The following is a 22,523-nucleotide window of genomic DNA, read 5'->3' as shown; positions in this document are numbered from 1 at the left end:
ACATATTTTATTCCCCATGGAGAGTTCTTTACAATGAGCCATGTCTCAATTATTCTGTTCAGCACTTTTGGAGATATAGTGGTGCAAAGTTTTGCCGTTTTTCCAAGATGGCGGCCGACCACGTGACATATGACGTCATCATTAACATATTTTATTCCCCATGGAGAGTTCTTTCCAATGAGCCATGTCTCAATTTTTTCTGTTCAGCACTTTTGGAGATATAGTGGCGCAACGATTTGCCGTTTTTCCAAGATGGCGACCGAACCACGTGACTGATGACGTCATCATTTACATATTTTATTCCCCATGGAGAGTTCTTTACAATGAGCCATGTCTCAATTTTTTCTGTTCAGCACTTTTGGAGATATAGTGGTGCAAATTTTTGCCGTTTTTCCAAGATGGCGGCCGACCACGTGACATATGACGTCATCATTAACATATTTTATTCCCCATGGAGAGTTCTTTACAATGAGCCATGTCTCAATTTTTTCTGTTCAGTACTTTCGGAGATATAGAGGTGCAAATTTATTCGGTTTATCCAAGATGGCGGCCGAACCACGTCACTGATGACGTCATCATTGAGGCACAGTATATTAGAGGGCAAGACCATTATGTGTGCAAAGTTTGGCGATTCTCCGTGCAACGGTGTAGACGCAGTGCTGCAAACAGACAAACAGACAGACAAACAGACAGACAAACAGACAGACAGACAAATGAAAAATCGGTCAGAGACCGAGGACTTGCCGGAATGTACTGTTTATCGGCCATTTAGAACAAATATGGCGGCCGAACCACGTGACCGATGATATCATCATTAACATATTTTATTCCCCATGGAGAGTTCTTTACAATGAGCCATGTCTCAATTTTTTATATTCAGCACTTTTGGAGATATAGTGGTGCAAATTTTTGCCGTTTTTCCAAGATGGCGGCCGACCACGTGACATATGACGTCATCATTAACATATTTTATTCCCCATGGAGAGTTCTTTACAATGAGCCATGTCTCAATTTTTTCTGTTCAGCACTTTTGGAGATTTTGTGGTGCAAAGTTTTGCCGTTTTTCCAAGATGGCGGCCGACCACGTGACTGATGACGTCATCATTAACATATTTTATTCCCCATGGAGAGTTCTTTACAATGAGCCATGTCTCAATTTTTTCTGTTCAGCACTTTTGGAGATATAGTGGTGCAAAGTTTTGCCGTTTTTCCAAAATGGCGGCCGACCACGTGACATATGACGTCATCATTAACATATTTTATTCCCCATGGAGAGTTCTTTACAATGAGCCATGTCTCAATTTTTTCTGTTCAGCACTTTTGGAGATTTTGTGGTGCAAAGTTTTGCCGTTTTTCCAAGATGGCGGCCGACCACGTGACTGATGACGTCATCATTAACATATTTTATTCCCCATGGAGAGTTCTTTACAATGAGCCATGTCTCAATTTTTTCTGTTCAGCACTTTTGGAGATATAGTGGTGCAAAGTTTTGCCGTTTTTCCAAAATGGCGGCCGACCACGTGACATATGACGTCATCATTAACATATTTTATTCCCCATGGAGAGTTCTTTACAATGAGCCATGTCTCAATTTTTTCTGTTCAGCACTTTTGGAGATTTTGTGGTGCAAAGTTTTGCCGTTTTTCCAAGATGGCGGCCGACCACGTGACTGATGACGTCATCATTAACATATTTTATTCCCCATGGAGAGTTCTTTACAATGAGCCATGTCTCAATTTTTTCTGTTCAGCACTTTTGGAGATATAGTGGTGCAAAGTTTTGCCGTTTTTCCAAGATGGCGGCCGACCACGTGACATATGACGTCATCATTAACATATTTTATTCCCCATGGAGAGTTCTTTACAATGAGCCATGTCTCAATTTTTTCTGTTCAGCACTTTTGGAGATATCGTGGCGCAACGTTTTGCCGTTTTTCCAAGATGGCGACCGAACCACGTGACTGATGACGTCATCATTTACATATTTTATTCTGCATGGAGAGTTCTTTACAACGAGCCATGTCTCAATTTTTTCTGTTCAGTACTTTCGGAGATATAGAGGTGCAACGTTTTTTGGTTTTTCCAAGATGGCGGCCGAACCACGTCACCGATGACGTCATCAATTGGGCACAGTCTATTCCAGGGCAAGACCAATGTGTGTGCAAAGTTTGGCGATTCTACGTGCAACGGTGTAGACGCAGTGCTGCAAACAGACAGACAGACAGACAAACAGACAGACAGACAGACAGATGAAAAATCGGTCAGAGACCGAGGACTTGCCGGAATGTACTTTTTTATTGGCCATTGAGGACAAATATGGCGGCCGAACCACGTGACCGATGACGTCATCATTAACATATTTTATTCCCCATGGAGAGTTCTTTACAATGAGGCATGTCTCAATTTTTTCTATTCAGCACTTTTGGACACATAGAGGTGCTAAGTTTTTCGGTTTTTCCAAGATGGCGGCCGAACCACGTGACATATGACGTCATCATTAACAAATTTTATTCCCCATGGAGAGTTCTTTACAATGAGCCATGTCTCAATTTTTTCTGTTCAGCACTTTTGGAGATATAGTGGCGCAACGTTTTGCCGTTTTTCCAAGATGGCGACCGAACCACGTGACTGATGACGTCATCATTTACATATTTTATTCCCCATGGATAGTTCTTTACAATGAGCCATGTCTCAATTTTTTCTGTTCAGTACTTTCGGAGATATAGAGGTGCAAAGTTTTTCGGTTTTTCCAAGATGGCGGCCGACCACGTGACTGATGATGTCATCATTAACATATTTTATTCCCCATGGAGAGTTCTTTACAATGAGCCATGTCTCAATTTTTTCTGTTCAGTACTTTCGGAGATATAGAAGTGCAAAGTTTTTCGGTTTTTCCAAGATGGCGGCCGAACCACGTCACCGATGACGTCATCAATTGGGCACAGTCTATTCCAGGGCAAGACCAATATGTGTGCAAAGTTTGGCGATTCTCCGTGCAATGGTGTAGACGCAGTGCTGCAAACAGACAAACAGACAGACAAACAGACAAACAGATGAAAAATCGGTCAGAGACCGAGGACTTGCCGGAATGTACTTTTTTATCGGCCATTTAGGACAAATAGGGCGGCCGAACCACGTGACCGATGACGTCATAATTAACATATTTTATTCCCCATGGAGAGTTCTTTACAATGAGCCATACGTCAATTTTTTCTATTCAGGACTTTTGGAGATGTGGAGGTGCAGAGTTTTTCGGTTTTTCCAAGATGGCGGCCGAACCACGTGACCGATGACATCATCATTAACATATTTTGTTCCCCATGGAGAGTTCTTTACAATGAGCCATGTCTCAATTTTTTCTATTCAGCACTTTCGGAGATATGGAGGTGCTAAGTTTTTCGGTTTTTCCAAGATGGCGGCCGACCACGTGACTGATGACGTCATCATTAACATATTTTATGCCCCATGGAGAGTTCTTTACAATGAGCCATGTCTCAATTTTTTCTGTTCAGCACTTTTGGAGATATAGTGGTGCAAATTTTTGCCGTTTTTCCAAGATGGCGGCCGACCACGTGACATATGACGTCATCATTAACATATTTTATTCCCCATGGAGAGTTCTTTACAATGAGCCATGTCTCAATTTTTTCTGTTCAGTACTTTCGGAGATATAGAGGTGCAAATTTATTCGGTTTTTCCAAGATGGCGGCCGAACCACGTCACCGATGACGTCATCATTGAGGCACAGTATATTAGAGGGCAAGACCATTATGTGTGCAAAGTTTGGCGATTCTCCGTGCAACGGTGTAGACGCAGTGCTGCAAACAGACAAACAGACAGACAAACAGACAGACAAACAGACAGACAGACAAACAAACGAACAGATCAACATACTTGCCGGAAATTTTTTCCGGCAAGTAACAAACGAACAGATCAACATACTTGCCGGAAAATTTTTCCGGCAAGTAATGAAAAATCGGTCAGAGACCGAGGACTTGCCGGAATGTACTTTTTTATCGGCCATTTAGGACAAATAGGGCGGCCGAACCACGTGACCGATGACGTCATCATTAACATATTTTATTCCCCATGGAGAGTTCTTTACAATGAGCCATACCTCAATTTTTTCTATTCAGGACTTTTGGAGATGTGGAGGTGCAGAGTTTTTCGGTTTTTCCAAGATGGCGGCCGAACCACGTGACCGATGACATCATCATTAACATATTTTGTTCCCCATGGAGAGTTCTTTACAATGAGCCATGTCTCAATTTTTTCTATTCAGCACTTTCGGAGATATGGAGGTGCTAAGTTTTTCGGTTTTTCCAAGATGGCGGCCGACCACGTGACTGATGACGTCATCATTAACATATTTTATTCCCCATGGAGAGTTCTTTACAATGAGCCATGTCTCAATTTTTTCTGTTCAGTACTTTCGGAGATATAGAGGTGCAAATTTATTCGGTTTTTCCAAGATGGCGGCCGAACCACGTCACCGATGACGTCATCATTGAGGCACAGTATATTAGAGGGCAAGACCATTATGTGTGCAAAGTTTGGCGATTCTCCGTGCAACGGTGTAGACGCAGTGCTGCAAACAGACAAACAGACAGACAAACAGACAGACAGACAAATGAAAAATCGGTCAGAGACCGAGGACTTGCCGGAATGTACTCTTTTATCGGCCATTTAAGACAAATATGGCGTCCGAACCACGTGATAGATGACGTCATCATTAACATATATTATTCCCCATGGAGAGTTCTTTACAAAGAGCCATGTCTCAACTTTTTCTATTCAGCACTTTTGGAGATATGGAGGTGCTACGTTTTTCGGTTTTTCCAAGATGGCAGCCGAACCACGTGACCTATGATGTCATCATTAACATATTTTATTCCCCATGGAGAGTTCTTTACAATGAGCCATGTCTCAATTTTTTCTATTCAGCACTTTCAGAGATATGGAGGTGCACAATTTTTCGGTTTTTCCAAGATGGCGGCCGAACCACGTGACATATGACGTCATCATTAACATATTTTATTCCCCATTGAGAGTTCTTTACAATGAGCCATGTCGCAATTTTTTCCATTCTGCACTTTTGGAGATATAGTGGTGCAAAGTTTTCCCATTTTTCCAAGATGGCGGCCGAACCACGTGACCGATGGCGTCATCATTAACATATTTTATTCCCCATGGAGAGTTCTTTACAATGAGCCATGTCTCAATTTTTTCTGTTCAGCACTTTTGGAGATTTTGTGGTGCAAAGTTTTGCCGTTTTTCCAAGATGGCGGCCGACCACGTGACTGATGACGTCATCATTAACATATTTTATTCCCCATGGAGAGTTCTTTCCAATGAGCCATGTCTCAATTTTTTCTGTTCAGCACTTTTGGAGATATAGTGGCGCAACGTTTTGCCGTTTTTCCAAGATGGCGACCGAACCACGTGACTGATGACGTCATCATTTACATATTTTATTCCCCATGGAGAGTTCTTTCCAATGAGCCATGTCTCAATTTTTTCTGTTCAGCACTTTTGGAGATATAGTGGCGCAACCTTTTTGCCGTTTTTCCAAGATGGCGACCGAACCACGTGACATATGACGTCATCATTAACATATTTTATTCCCCATGGAGAGTTCTTTCCAATGAGCCATGTCTCAATTTTTTCTGTTCAGTACTTTCGGAGATATAGAGGTGCAAATTTATTCGGTTTTTCCAAGATGGCGGCCGAACCACGTCACCGATGACGTCATCATTGAGGCACAGTATATTAGAGGGCAAGACCATTATGTGTGCAAAGTTTGGCGATTCTCCGTGCAACGGTGTAGACGCAGTGCTGCAAACAGACAAACAGACAGACAAACAGACAGACAAACAGACAGACAGACAAATGAAAAATCGGTCAGAGACCGAGGACTTGCCGGAATGTACTTTTTATCGGCCATTTAGGACAAATATGGCGGCCGAACCACGTGACCGATGACGTCATCATTAACATATTTTATTCCCCATGGAGAGTTCTTTACAATGAGCCATGTCTCAATTTTTTCTGTTCAGCACTTTTGGAGATATAGTGGAGCAAAGTTTTACCGTTTTTCCAAGATGGCGGCCGACCACGTGACATATGACGTCATCATTAACACATTTTATTCCCCATGGAGAGTTCTTTACAATGAGCCATGTCTCAATTTTCTCTGTTCAGCACTTTTGGAGATATAGTGGAGCAAAGTTTTGCCGTTTTTCCAAGATGGCGGCTGAACCACGTGACCGATGACGTCATCATTTGGGCACAGTATATTAGAGGGCAAGACAAATACGTGTGCAAAGTTTGGTGATTCTACGTGCAACGGTGTAGACGTAGTGCTGCAAACAGACAAACAGACAAACAGACAAACAGACAAACGAACAGATCAACATACTTGCCGGAATTTTTTTCCGGCAAGTAACAAACGAACAGATCAACATACTTGCCGGAAAAAAATTTCCGGCAAGTAACAAATGAAAAATCGGTCAGAGACCGAGGACTTGCCGGAATGTACTTTTTTATCGGCCATTTAGGACAAATATGGCGGCCGAACCACGTGACCGATGACGTCATCATTAACATATTTTATTCCCCATGGAGAGTTCTTTACAATGAGCCATACCTCAATTTTTTCTATTCAGGACTTTTGGAGATGTGGAGGTGCAGAGTTTTTCGGTTTTTCCAAGATGGCGGCCGAACCACGTGACCGATGACATCATCATTAACATATTTTATTCCCCATGGAGAGTTCTTTACAATGAGCCATGTCTCAATTTTTTCTATTCAGCACTTTCGGAGATATGGAGGTGCTAAGTTTTTCGGTTTTTCCAAGATGGCGGCCGACCACGTGACATATGACGTCATCATTAACATATTTTATTCCCCATGGAGAGTTCTTTACAATGAGCCATGTCTCAATTTTTTCTGTGCAGTACTTTCGGAGATATAGAGGTGCAAATTTTTTCGGTTTTTCCAAGATGGCGGCCGAACCACGTCACCGATGACGTCATCAATTGGGAACAGTCTATTCCAGGGCAAGACCAATATGTGTGCAAAGTTTGGCGATTCTCCGTGCAACGGTGTAGACACAGTGCTGCAAACAGACAGACAAACAGACAAACAGACAGACAGACAAACGAACAGATCAACATACTTGCCGGAATCTTTTCCGGCAAGTAATGAAAAATCGGTCAGAGACCGAGGACTTGCCGGAATGTAATCTTTTATCGGCCATTTAAGACAAATATGGCGTCCGAACCACGTGATAGATGACGTCATCATTAACATATATTATTCCCCATGGAGAGTTCTTCACAAAGAGCCATGTCTCAACTTTTTCTATTCAGCACTTTTGGAGATATGGAGGTGCTACGTTTTTCGGTTTTTCCAAGATGGCAGCCGAACCACGTGACCTATGATGTCATTATTAACATATTTTATTCCCCATGGAGAGTTCTTTACAATGAGCCATGTCTCAATTTTTTCCATTCTGCACATTTGGAGATATAGTGGTGCAAAGTTTTCCCATTTTTCCAAGATGGCGGCCGAACCACGTGACCGATGGCGTCATCATTAACATATTTTATTCCCCATGGAGAGTTCTTTACAATGAGCCATGTCTCAATTTTTTCTGTTCAGCACTTTTGGAGATATAGTGGCGCAACGTTTTGCCGTTTTTCCAAGATGGCGACCGAACCACGTCACCGATGACGTCATCAATTGGGCACAGTCTATTCCAGGGCAAGACCAATATGTGTGCAAAGTTTGGCGATTCGCCGTGCAACGGTGTAGACGCAGTGCTGCAAACAGACAGACAGACAGACAGACAGACAGACAGACAGACAAACAGACAGACAAACGAACAGATCAACATACTTGCCGGAAAAATTTTTCCGGCAAGTAACAAACAGATCAACATACTTGCCGGAAAAAATTTTCCGGAAAGCAACAAACGAACAGATCAACATACTTGCCGGAAATTTTTCCGGCAAGTAACAAACGAACAGATCAACATACTTGCCGGAAATTTTTCCGGCAAGTAATGAAAAATCGGTCAGAGACCGAGGACTTGCCGGAATGTACTCTTTTATCGGCCATTTAAGACAAATATGGCGTCCGAACCACGTGATAGATGACGTCATCATTAACATATATTATTCCCCATGGAGTTCTTCACAAAGAGCCATGTCTCAACTTTTTCTATTCAGCACTTTTGGAGATATGGAGGTGCTACGTTTTTCGGTTTTTCCAAGATGGCAGCCGAACCACGTGACCTATGATGTCATTATTAACATATTTTATTCCCCATGGAGAGTTCTTTACAATGAGCCATGTCTCAATTTTTTCTGTTCAGCACTTTTGGAGATTTCGTGGTGCAAAGTTTTGCCGTTTTTCCAAGATGGCGGCCGACCACGTGACTGATGATGTCATCATTAACATATTTTATTCCCCATGGAGAGTTCTTTACAATGAGCCATGTCTCAATTTTTTCTGTTCAGCACTTTTGGAGATTTCGTGGTGCAAAGTTTTGCCGTTTTTCCAAGATGGCGGCCGACCACGTGACTGATGATGTCATCATTAACATATTTTATTCCCCATGGAGAGTTCTTTACAATGAGCCATGTCTCAATTTTTCTGTTCAGTACTTTCGGAGATATAGAAGTGCAAGGTTTTTCGGTTTTTCCAAGATGGCGGCCGAACCACGTCACCGATGACGTCATCATTAACATATTTTATTTCCCATGGAGAGTTCTTTACAATGAGCCATGTCTCAATTCTTTCTATTCAGCACTTTCGGAGATATGGAGGTGCAATGTTTTTCGGTTTTTCCAAGATGGCGGCCGAACCACGTAACCGATGGCATCATCATTAACATAGTTTATTCCCCGTGGAGACTTCTTTACAATGAGCCATGGCTCAATTTTTTCTGTTCAGCACTTTTGGAGATATAGTGGTGCAAGGTTTTTTGGTTTTTCCAAGATGGCGGCTGAACCACGTGACCGATGACGTCATCATTAACATATTTTATTCCACATGGAGGATTCTTTACAATTAGCCATGTCTCAATTTTTTCTATTCAGCACTTTTGGACACATAGAGGTGCTAAGTTTTTCGGTTTTTCCAAGATGGCGGCCGAACCACGTGACCGATGATATCATCATTAACATATTTTATTCCCCATGGAGAGTTCTTTACAATGAGCCATGTCTCAATTTTTTCTATTCAGTACTTTCGGAGATATGGAGGTGCAAAGTTTTTCGGTTTTTCCAAGATGGCGGCCGAACCACGTGACTGGTGACGTCATCATTAACATATTTTATTCCCCATGGAGAGTTCTTTACAATGAGCCATGTCTCAATTTTTTCTATTCAGCACTTTTGGAGATATCGAGGTGCAAGGTTTTTTGGTTTTTCCAAGATGGCGGCTGAACCACGTGACCGATGACGTCATCATTAACATATTTTATTCCACATGGAGGATTCTTTACAATTAGCCATGTCTCAATTTTTTCTATTCAGCACTTTTGGACACATAGAGGTGCTAAGTTTTTCGGTTTTTCCAAGATGGCGGCCGAACCACGTGACCGATGATATCATCATTAACATATTTTATTCCCCATGGAGAGTTCTTTACAATGAGCCATGTCTCAATTTTTTCTATTCAGTACTTTCGGAGATATGGAGGTGCTAAGTTTTTCGGTTTTTCCAAGATGGCGGCCGAACCACGTGACCGATGATATCATCATTAACATATTTTATTCCCCATGGAGAGTTCTTTACAATGAGCCATGTCTCAATTTTTTCTATTCAGTACTTTCGGAGATATGGAGGTGCAAAGTTTTTCGGTTTTTCCAAGATGGCGGCCGAACCACGTGACTGGTGACGTCATCATTAACATATTTTATTCCCCATGGAGAGTTCTTTACAATGAGCCATGTCTCAATTTTTTCTGTTCAGCACTTTTGGAGATATAGTGGTGCAAAGTTATGCCGTTTTTCCAAGATGGCGGCCGACCACGTGACCGATGGCATCATCATTAACATATTTTATTCCCCATGGAGAGTTCTTTACAATGAGCCATGTCTCAATTTTTTCTATTCAGCACATTCAGAGATATGGAGGTGCAAAATTTTTCGGTTTTTCCAAGATGGCGGCCGAACCACCTGACATATGACGTCATCATTAACAAATTTTATTCCCCATGGAGAGTTCTTTACAATGAGCCATGTCTCAATTTTTTCTGATCAGCACTTTTGGAGATTTCGTGGTGCAAAGTTTTGCCGTTTTTCCAAGATGGCGGCCGACCACGTGACTGATGATGTCATCATTAACATATTTTATTCCCCATCGAGAGTTCTTTACAATGAGCCATGTCTCAATTTTTTCTGTTCAGCACTTTTGGAGATTTCGTGGTGCAAAGTTTTGCCGTTTTTCCAAGATGGCGGCCGACCACGTGACTGATGATGTCATCATTAACATATTTTATTCCCCATGGAGAGTTCTTTACAATGAGCCATGTCTCAATTTTTCTGTTCAGTACTTTCGGAGATATAGAAGTGCAAGGTTTTTCGATTTTTCCAAGATGGCGGCCGAACCACGTCACCGATGACGTCATCATTAACATATTTTATTTCCCATGGAGAGTTCTTTACAATGAGCCATGTCTCAATTCTTTCTATTCAGCACTTTCGGAGATATGGAGGTGCAATGTTTTTCGGTTTTTCCAAGATGGCGGCCGAACCACGTAACCGATGGCATCATCATTAACATAGTTTATTCCCCGTGGAGACTTCTTTACAATGAGCCATGGCTCAATTTTTTCTGTTCAGCACTTTTGGAGATATAGTGGTGCAAAGTTTTGCCGTTTTTCCAAGATGGCCGCCGACCACGTGACATATGACGCCATCATTAACATATTTTATTCACCATGGAGAGTTCTTTACAATGAGCCATGTCTCAATTTTTTCTGTTCAGCACTTTTGGAGATATAGTGGAGCAAAGTTTTGCCGTTTTTCCAAGATGGCGGCCGACCACGTGACTGATGACATCATCATTAACATATTTTATTCCCCATGGAGAGTTCTTTGCAATGAGCCATGTCTCAATTTTTTCTGTTCAGTACTTTCGGTGATATAGCAGTGCAAATATTTTCGGTTTTTCCAAGATGGCGGCCGAACCACGTGACTGATGATGTCATCATTAACATATTTTGTTCACCATCGGGAGTTCTTTACAATGAGCCATGTCTCAATTTTTTTCTGTTCAGCACTTTTGGAGATATAGTGGTGCAAATTTTTGCCGTTTTTCCAAGATGGCGGCCGAACCACGTGACCGATGACGACATCATTAACATATTTTATTCCCCCTGGAGAGTTCTTTCCAATGAGCCATGTCTCAATTTTTTCTGTTCAGCACTTTTGGAGATAGAGGTGCAACGTTTTTCGGATTTTCCAAGATGGCGGCCGAACCACGTGACCGATGACGTCATCATTAACTTATTTTATTCCCCCTGGAGAGTTCTTTCCAATGAGCCATGTCTCAATTTTTTCTATTCAGCACTTTCGGAGATATGGAGGTGAATTTTTTTCCCGTTTTTCCAAGATGGCGGCCGCACCACGTGACCGATGACGTCATCATTAACATATTTTATTCCACATGGAGAGTTCTTGACAATGAGCCATGTCTCAATTTTTTCTATTCAGCACTTTCGGAGATATGGAGGTGCTAGGTTTTTCGGTTTTTCGAAGATGGCGGCCGACCACGCGACTGATGACGTCATCATTAACATATTTTATTCCCCATGGAGAGTTCTTTACAATGAGCCATGTCTCAATTTTTTCTGTTCAGCACTTTTGGAGATATAGTGGTGCAAAGTTTTGCCGTTTTTCCAAGATGGCGGCCGACCACGTGACATATGACGTCATCATTAACATATTTTATTCCCCATGGAGAGTTCTTTACAATGAGCCATGTCTCAATTTTTTCTGTTCAGCACTTTTGGAGATATAGTGGCGCAACGTTTTGCCGTTTTTCCAAGATGGCGGCCGACCACGTGACATATGACGTCATCATTAACATATTTTATTCCCCATGGAGAGTTCTTTACAATGAGCCATGTCTCAATTTTTTCTGTTCAGTACTTTCGGAGATATAGAGGTGCAAGGTTTTTCAGTTTTTCCAAGATGGCGGCCGAACCACGTCACCGATGACGTCATCAATTGGGCACAGTCTATTCCAGGGCAAGACCAATATGTGTGCAAAGTTTGGCGATTCGCCGTGCAACGGTGTAGACGCAGTGCTGCAAACAGACAGACAGACAGACAGACAGACAGACAGACAGACAAACAGACAGACAAACGAACAGATCAACATACTTGCCGGAAAAATTTTTCCGGCAAGTAACGAACAGATCAACATACTTGCCGGAAAATTTTTCCGGCAAGTAATGAAAAATCGGTCAGAGACCGAGGACTTGCCGGAATGTACTTTTTTATCGGCCATTTAGGACAAATAGGGCGGCCGAACCACGTGACCGATGACGTCATCATTAACATATTTTATTCCCCATGGAGAGTTCTTTACAATGAGCCATACCTCAATTTTTTCTATTCAGGACTTTTGAGAGATGTGGAGGTGCAGAGTTTTTCGGTTTTTCCAAGATGGCGGCCGAACCACGTGACCGATGACATCATCATTAACATATTTTGTTCCCCATGGAGAGTTCTTTACAATGAGCCATGTCTCAATTTTTTCTATTCAGCACTTTCGGAGATATGGAGGTGCACAATTTTTCGGTTTTTCCAAGATGGCGGCCGAACCACGTGACATATGACGTCATCATTAACATATTTTATTCCCCATGGAGAGTTCTTTACAATGAGCCATGTCTCAATTTTTTCTGTTCAGTACTTTCGGAGATATAGAGGTGCAAATTTATTCGGTTTTTCCAAGATGGCGGCCGAACCACGTCACCGATGACGTCATCATTGAGGCACAGTATATTAGAGGGCAAGACCATTATGTGTGCAAAGTTTGGCGATTCTCCGTGCAACGGTGTAGACGCAGTGCTGCAAACAGACAAACAGACAGACAAACAGACAGACAGACAAATGAAAAATCGGTCAGAGACCGAGGACTTGCCGGAATGTACTCTTTTATCGGCCATTTAAGACAAATATGGCGTCCGAACCACGTGATAGATGACGTCATCATTAACATATATTATTCCCCATGGAGAGTTCTTTACAAAGAGCCATGTCTCAACTTTTTCTATTCAGCACTTTTGGAGATATGGAGGTGCTACGTTTTTCGGTTTTTCCAAGATGGCAGCCGAACCACGTGACCTATGATGTCATCATTAACATATTTTATTCCCCATGGAGAGTTCTTTACAATGAGCCATGTCTCAATTTTTTCTATTCAGCACTTTCAGAGATATGGAGGTGCACAATTTTTCGGTTTTTCCAAGATGGCGGCCGAACCACGTGACATATGACGTCATCATTAACATATTTTATTCCCCATTGAGAGTTCTTTACAATGAGCCATGTCGCAATTTTTTCCATTCTGCACTTTTGGAGATATAGTGGTGCAAAGTTTTCCCATTTTTCCAAGATGGCGGCCGAACCACGTGACCGATGGCGTCATCATTAACATATTTTATTCCCCATGGAGAGTTCTTTACAATGAGCCATGTCTCAATTTTTTCTGTTCAGCACTTTTGGAGATTTTGTGGTGCAAAGTTTTGCCGTTTTTCCAAGATGGCGGCCGACCACGTGACTGATGACGTCATCATTAACATATTTTATTCCCCATGGAGAGTTCTTTCCAATGAGCCATGTCTCAATTTTTTCTGTTCAGCACTTTTGGAGATATAGTGGCGCAACGTTTTGCCGTTTTTCCAAGATGGCGACCGAACCACGTGACTGATGACGTCATCATTTACATATTTTATTCCCCATGGAGAGTTCTTTCCAATGAGCCATGTCTCAATTTTTTCTGTTCAGCACTTTTGGAGATATAGTGGCGCAACCTTTTTGCCGTTTTTCCAAGATGGCGACCGAACCACGTGACTGATGACGTCATCATTTACATATTTTATTCCGCATGGAGAGTTCTTTCCAATGAGCCATGTCTCAATTTTTTCTGTTCAGTACTTTCGGAGATATAGAGGTGCAAATTTATTCGGTTTTTCCAAGATGGCGGCCGAACCACGTCACCGATGACGTCATCATTGAGGCACAGTATATTAGAGGGCAAGACCATTATGTGTGCAAAGTTTGGCGATTCTCCGTGCAACGGTGTAGACGCAGTGCTGCAAACAGACAAACAGACAGACAAACAGACAGACAAACAGACAGACAGACAAATGAAAAATCGGTCAGAGACCGAGGACTTGCCGGAATGTACTTTTTATCGGCCATTTAGGACAAATATGGCGGCCGAACCACGTGACCGATGACGTCATCATTAACATATTTTATTCCCCATGGAGAGTTCTTTACAATGAGCCATGTCTCAATTTTTTCTGTTCAGCACTTTTGGAGATATAGTGGAGCAAAGTTTTACCGTTTTTCCAAGATGGCGGCCGACCACGTGACATATGACGTCATCATTAACACATTTTATTCCCCATGGAGAGTTCTTTACAATGAGCCATGTCTCAATTTTCTCTGTTCAGCACTTTTGGAGATATAGTGGAGCAAAGTTTTGCCGTTTTTCCAAGATGGCGGCTGAACCACGTGACCGATGACGTCATCATTTGGGCACAGTATATTAGAGGGCAAGACAAATACGTGTGCAAAGTTTGGTGATTCTACGTGCAACGGTGTAGACGTAGTGCTGCAAACAGACAAACAGACAAACAGACAAACAGACAAACGAACAGATCAACATACTTGCCGGAATTTTTTTCCGGCAAGTAACAAACGAACAGATCAACATACTTGCCGGAAAAAAATTTCCGGCAAGTAACAAATGAAAAATCGGTCAGAGACCGAGGACTTGCCGGAATGTACTTTTTTATCGGCCATTTAGGACAAATATGGCGGCCGAACCACGTGACCGATGACGTCATCATTAACATATTTTATTCCCCATGGAGAGTTCTTTACAATGAGCCATACCTCAATTTTTTCTATTCAGGACTTTTGGAGATGTGGAGGTGCAGAGTTTTTCGGTTTTTCCAAGATGGCGGCCGAACCACGTGACCGATGACATCATCATTAACATATTTTATTCCCCATGGAGAGTTCTTTACAATGAGCCATGTCTCAATTTTTTCTATTCAGCACTTTCGGAGATATGGAGGTGCTAAGTTTTTCGGTTTTTCCAAGATGGCGGCCGACCACGTGACATATGACGTCATCATTAACATATTTTATTCCCCATGGAGAGTTCTTTACAATGAGCCATGTCTCAATTTTTTCTGTGCAGTACTTTCGGAGATATAGAGGTGCAAATTTTTTCGGTTTTTCCAAGATGGCGGCCGAACCACGTCACCGATGACGTCATCAATTGGGAACAGTCTATTCCAGGGCAAGACCAATATGTGTGCAAAGTTTGGCGATTCTCCGTGCAACGGTGTAGACACAGTGCTGCAAACAGACAGACAAACAGACAAACAGACAGACAGACAAACGAACAGATCAACATACTTGCCGGAATCTTTTCCGGCAAGTAATGAAAAATCGGTCAGAGACCGAGGACTTGCCGGAATGTAATCTTTTATCGGCCATTTAAGACAAATATGGCGTCCGAACCACGTGATAGATGACGTCATCATTAACATATATTATTCCCCATGGAGAGTTCTTCACAAAGAGCCATGTCTCAACTTTTTCTATTCAGCACTTTTGGAGATATGGAGGTGCTACGTTTTTCGGTTTTTCCAAGATGGCAGCCGAACCACGTGACCTATGATGTCATTATTAACATATTTTATTCCCCATGGAGAGTTCTTTACAATGAGCCATGTCTCAATTTTTTCCATTCTGCACATTTGGAGATATAGTGGTGCAAAGTTTTCCCATTTTTCCAAGATGGCGGCCGAACCACGTGACCGATGGCGTCATCATTAACATATTTTATTCCCCATGGAGAGTTCTTTACAATGAGCCATGTCTCAATTTTTTCTGTTCAGCACTTTTGGAGATATAGTGGCGCAACGTTTTGCCGTTTTTCCAAGATGGCGACCGAACCACGTCACCGATGACGTCATCAATTGGGCACAGTCTATTCCAGGGCAAGACCAATATGTGTGCAAAGTTTGGCGATTCGCCGTGCAACGGTGTAGACGCAGTGCTGCAAACAGACAGACAGACAGACAGACAGACAGACAGACAGACAAACAGACAGACAAACGAACAGATCAACATACTTGCCGGAAAAATTTTTCCGGCAAGTAACAAACAGATCAACATACTTGCCGGAAAAAATTTTCCGGAAAGCAACAAACGAACAGATCAACATACTTGCCGGAAATTTTTCCGGCAAGTAACAAACGAACAGATCAACATACTTGCCGGAAATTTTTCCGGCAAGTAATGAAAAATCGGTCAGAGACCGAGGACTTGCCGGAATGTACTCTTTTATCGGCCATTTAAGACAAATATGGCGTCCGAACCACGTGATAGATGACGTCATCATTAACATATATTATTCCCCATGGAGTTCTTCACAAAGAGCCATGTCTCAACTTTTTCTATTCAGCACTTTTGGAGATATGGAGGTGCTACGTTTTTCGGTTTTTCCAAGATGGCAGCCGAACCACGTGACCTATGATGTCATTATTAACATATTTTATTCCCCATGGAGAGTTCTTTACAATGAGCCATGTCTCAATTTTTTCTGTTCAGCACTTTTGGAGATTTCGTGGTGCAAAGTTTTGCCGTTTTTCCAAGATGGCGGCCGACCACGTGACTGATGATGTCATCATTAACATATTTTATTCCCCATGGAGAGTTCTTTACAATGAGCCATGTCTCAATTTTTTCTGTTCAGCACTTTTGGAGATTTCGTGGTGCAAAGTTTTGCCGTTTTTCCAAGATGGCGGCCGACCACGTGACTGATGATGTCATCATTAACATATTTTATTCCCCATGGAGAGTTCTTTACAATGAGCCATGTCTCAATTTTTCTGTTCAGTACTTTCGGAGATATAGAAGTGCAAGGTTTTTCGGTTTTTCCAAGATGGCGGCCGAACCACGTCACCGATGACGTCATCATTAACATATTTTATTTCCCATGGAGAGTTCTTTACAATGAGCCATGTCTCAATTCTTTCTATTCAGCACTTTCGGAGATATGGAGGTGCAATGTTTTTCGGTTTTTCCAAGATGGCGGCCGAACCACGTAACCGATGGCATCATCATTAACATAGTTTATTCCCCGTGGAGACTTCTTTACAATGAGCCATGGCTCAATTTTTTCTGTTCAGCACTTTTGGAGATATAGTGGTGCAAGGTTTTTTGGTTTTTCCAAGATGGCGGCTGAACCACGTGACCGATGACGTCATCATTAACATATTTTATTCCACATGGAGGATTCTTTACAATTAGCCATGTCTCAATTTTTTCTATTCAGCACTTTTGGACACATAGAGGTGCTAAGTTTTTCGGTTTTTCCAAGATGGCGGCCGAACCACGTGACCGATGATATCATCATTAACATATTTTATTCCCCATGGAGAGTTCTTTACAATGAGCCATGTCTCAATTTTTTCTATTCAGTACTTTCGGAGATATGGAGGTGCAAAGTTTTTCGGTTTTTCCAAGATGGCGGCCGAACCACGTGACTGGTGACGTCATCATTAACATATTTTATTCCCCATGGAGAGTTCTTTACAATGAGCCATGTCTCAATTTTTTCTATTCAGCACTTTTGGAGATATCGAGGTGCAAGGTTTTTTGGTTTTTCCAAGATGGCGGCTGAACCACGTGACCGATGACGTCATCATTAACATATTTTATTCCACATGGAGGATTCTTTACAATTAGCCATGTCTCAATTTTTTCTATTCAGCACTTTTGGACACATAGAGGTGCTAAGTTTTTCGGTTTTTCCAAGATGGCGGCCGAACCACGTGACCGATGATATCATCATTAACATATTTTATTCCCCATGGAGAGTTCTTTACAATGAGCCATGTCTCAATTTTTTCTATTCAGTACTTTCGGAGATATGGAGGTGCTAAGTTTTTCGGTTTTTCCAAGATGGCGGCCGAACCACGTGACCGATGATATCATCATTAACATATTTTATTCCCCATGGAGAGTTCTTTACAATGAGCCATGTCTCAATTTTTTCTATTCAGTACTTTCGGAGATATGGAGGTGCAAAGTTTTTCGGTTTTTCCAAGATGGCGGCCGAACCACGTGACTGGTGACGTCATCATTAACATATTTTATTCCCCATGGAGAGTTCTTTACAATGAGCCATGTCTCAATTTTTTCTGTTCAGCACTTTTGGAGATATAGTGGTGCAAAGTTATGCCGTTTTTCCAAGATGGCGGCCGACCACGTGACCGATGGCATCATCATTAACATATTTTATTCCCCATGGAGAGTTCTTTACAATGAGCCATGTCTCAATTTTTTCTATTCAGCACATTCAGAGATATGGAGGTGCAAAATTTTTCGGTTTTTCCAAGATGGCGGCCGAACCACCTGACATATGACGTCATCATTAACAAATTTTATTCCCCATGGAGAGTTCTTTACAATGAGCCATGTCTCAATTTTTTCTGATCAGCACTTTTGGAGATTTCGTGGTGCAAAGTTTTGCCGTTTTTCCAAGATGGCGGCCGACCACGTGACTGATGATGTCATCATTAACATATTTTATTCCCCATCGAGAGTTCTTTACAATGAGCCATGTCTCAATTTTTTCTGTTCAGCACTTTTGGAGATTTCGTGGTGCAAAGTTTTGCCGTTTTTCCAAGATGGCGGCCGACCACGTGACTGATGATGTCATCATTAACATATTTTATTCCCCATGGAGAGTTCTTTACAATGAGCCATGTCTCAATTTTTCTGTTCAGTACTTTCGGAGATATAGAAGTGCAAGGTTTTTCGATTTTTCCAAGATGGCGGCCGAACCACGTCACCGATGACGTCATCATTAACATATTTTATTTCCCATGGAGAGTTCTTTACAATGAGCCATGTCTCAATTCTTTCTATTCAGCACTTTCGGAGATATGGAGGTGCAATGTTTTTCGGTTTTTCCAAGATGGCGGCCGAACCACGTAACCGATGGCATCATCATTAACATAGTTTATTCCCCGTGGAGACTTCTTTACAATGAGCCATGGCTCAATTTTTTCTGTTCAGCACTTTTGGAGATATAGTGGTGCAAAGTTTTGCCGTTTTTCCAAGATGGCCGCCGACCACGTGACATATGACGCCATCATTAACATATTTTATTCACCATGGAGAGTTCTTTACAATGAGCCATGTCTCAATTTTTTCTGTTCAGCACTTTTGGAGATATAGTGGAGCAAAGTTTTGCCGTTTTTCCAAGATGGCGGCCGACCACGTGACTGATGACATCATCATTAACATATTTTATTCCCCATGGAGAGTTCTTTGCAATGAGCCATGTCTCAATTTTTTCTGTTCAGTACTTTCGGTGATATAGCAGTGCAAATATTTTCGGTTTTTCCAAGATGGCGGCCGAACCACGTGACTGATGATGTCATCATTAACATATTTTGTTCACCATCGGGAGTTCTTTACAATGAGCCATGTCTCAATTTTTTTCTGTTCAGCACTTTTGGAGATATAGTGGTGCAAATTTTTGCCGTTTTTCCAAGATGGCGGCCGAACCACGTGACCGATGACGACATCATTAACATATTTTATTCCCCCTGGAGAGTTCTTTCCAATGAGCCATGTCTCAATTTTTTCTATTCAGCACTTTCGGAGATATGGAGGTGAATTTTTTTCCCGTTTTTCCAAGATGGCGGCCGCACCACGTGACCGATGACGTCATCATTAACATATTTTATTCCACATGGAGAGTTCTTGACAATGAGCCATGTCTCAATTTTTTCTATTCAGCACTTTCGGAGATATGGAGGTGCTAGGTTTTTCGGTTTTTCGAAGATGGCGGCCGACCACGCGACTGATGACGTCATCATTAACATATTTTATTCCCCATGGAGAGTTCTTTACAATGAGCCATGTCTCAATTTTTTCTGTTCAGCACTTTTGGAGATATAGTGGTGCAAAGTTTTGCCGTTTTTCCAAGATGGCGGCCGACCACGTGACATATGACGTCATCATTAACATATTTTATTCCCCATGGAGAGTTCTTTACAATGAGCCATGTCTCAATTTTTTCTGTTCAGCACTTTTGGAGATATAGTGGCGCAACGTTTTGCCGTTTTTCCAAGATGGCGGCCGACCACGTGACATATGACGTCATCATTAACATATTTTATTCCCCATGGAGAGTTCTTTACAATGAGCCATGTCTCAATTTTTTCTGTTCAGTACTTTCGGAGATATAGAGGTGCAAGGTTTTTCAGTTTTTCCAAGATGGCGGCCGAACCACGTCACCGATGACGTCATCAATTGGGCACAGTCTATTCCAGGGCAAGACCAATATGTGTGCAAAGTTTGGCGATTCGCCGTGCAACGGTGTAGACGCAGTGCTGCAAACAGACAGACAGACAGACAGACAGACAGACAGACAAACAGACAGACAAACGAACAGATCAACATACTTGCCGGAAAAATTTTTCCGGCAAGTAACAAACAGATCAACATACTTGCAGGAAAAAATTTTCCGGCAAGCAACAAACGAACAGATCAACATACTTGCCGGAAATTTTTCCGGCAAGTAACGAACAGATCAACATACTTGCCGGAAATTTTTTCCGGCAAGTAACAAACGAACAGATCAACATACTTGCCGGAAAATTTTTCCGGCAAGTAACGAACAGATCAACATACTTGCCGGAAAATTTTTCCGGCAAGTAACAAACAAACGAACAGATCAACATACTTGCCGGAATCTTTTCCGGCAAGTAACAAACAAACGAATAGATCAACATACTTGCCGGAAATTTTTTCCGGCAAGTAACAAACGGACTCGAATGCAATACCCTCTGCTCTGGCGAGGGTAATAATGCTTACATCCCTCGATGAGTTTGTTTTTACTTGCACAATCGAAGATTTTTCAAGTATATTGGTTTGTCTGTCTTATTCTGTCAGTTTGTCTATCTGTCAATTGACTACATTTTACAATTTTAAACCGATCTTCACGAAACTTCACCAGATGGTTGAGTTGGGCATGAAGAAAAAGCCTATTGGTTTTTAGGTCAAAGGTCAACTCAAAGTCAAACTTCCAAAATCATCAATTTTCATCTGAAAAAATCATCAATTTTCATCCGATTGACCTGAAAATTAAACAGTAATTACATCGTGCCTTGCCACATTGGGAAACCAACTATTTTAAGGTCAAAGGTCAACTCAAGTTCAGATTTCTAAAATAATCAATTTTCGTCTGAAAAATTGTCATTTTCATCCTATTAACTTGAAAATTACACAGCATTCTAAAATAACACACAGGCACAGTGCATCACTGAATTTTGAAACCAACTATTTTTGAGGTCAAAAGGTCAAAGGAAAACTCAAGGTCAAATTTCTAATATCAATTGTCATCTGAAAAATCATCAATTTTAATCCGATTGACCCGAGCTTTGATTACGATCGTCAGTTTTAATCTCAATGAAATGGACAATTTGATGTATCAATGGCAATTTTTTATTTTGGGAAGGGGTAGATTTTGCAATTACAGATGTAGTGCGTTTGTCTGTCGAACATACTGCAGGTCACAATTTTAAACCGATCTTCACGAAACCTCACCAAATGGTGGAGTTGGTGGTCCGACAGAATCTGTTTGTTTTGACATTTGCTTGAAAGTGGTACACTGTCCCGGCCGAAGCTCCACGCGCAACAGTATCGCCGTGCCCAAGGAGGGATTCTGACTTCAAGGTGTTCAGCCATGATCCCTACACTCGCTACCGAGCTGCGCGCCGCTTGCTGCTCAGCCAGACGCACGCGCCAAGTGTATGAACTCGCGGTTCCTCTCGTACTGAGTGAGCGGCGTTGCTGTCCCGGCGACAATAGCATCAGTAGGGTAAAACTAACCTGTCTCATGACGGTCCAAACTCTAAATCCAGCTCACGTCCCCTGTTAGTGGGTGAACAATCCAACGCTTGGCGAATTCTGCTTCGCAATGATAGGAAGAGCCGATATCGAAGGATCAAAAAGCGTCGCCGCTATGGACGCTTGGCCGCCACAAGCCAGTTATCCCTGCGGTAACTTTTCTGACACTTATTTATTTTTGAGGTCAAAAGGTCAACATAGGCCAAAGGTCAACCACTTTCTTCAAATTTTTTAAATCCTCAATTTTCTTCCGATTGACTTGAAATTTGAATAGGACTTACATAGCAGCTAACTGAATTCAACCACCAACTATTTTTGAGATCAGG

The 22,523-nt window shown here is 41.9% G+C and overlaps 1 protein-coding gene and 1 long non-coding RNA gene across 2 annotated transcripts in view; one reads left to right on the top strand and one right to left on the bottom strand.

Annotated features, from left to right (window-relative positions):
• Positions 1 to 22,189, bottom strand: part of LOC137428176 (uncharacterized) — a 48,810-nt gene extending 26,621 nt beyond the window's left edge. The window contains exon 1 of the long non-coding RNA XR_010984646.2: positions 21,895 to 22,189. This is a non-coding gene — a long non-coding RNA (uncharacterized LOC137428176). The remainder of the gene's footprint in view (positions 1 to 21,894) is intronic.
• Positions 1 to 22,523, top strand: part of LOC137428175 (uncharacterized) — a 297,132-nt gene that overhangs the window by 184,083 nt on the left and 90,526 nt on the right. The gene's annotated exons all lie outside the window — the stretch shown is intronic.

This window comes from Myxine glutinosa, chromosome 5 (assembly GCF_964187855.1).
Source record: "Myxine glutinosa chromosome 5, kmMyxGlut1.1, whole genome shotgun sequence".
Lineage (NCBI taxonomy): Eukaryota > Metazoa > Chordata > Myxini > Myxiniformes > Myxinidae > Myxine > Myxine glutinosa.
The sequence above is the reverse complement of the archived record's forward strand: the minus strand, read 5'-3'. Positions and strand labels throughout refer to the sequence as shown.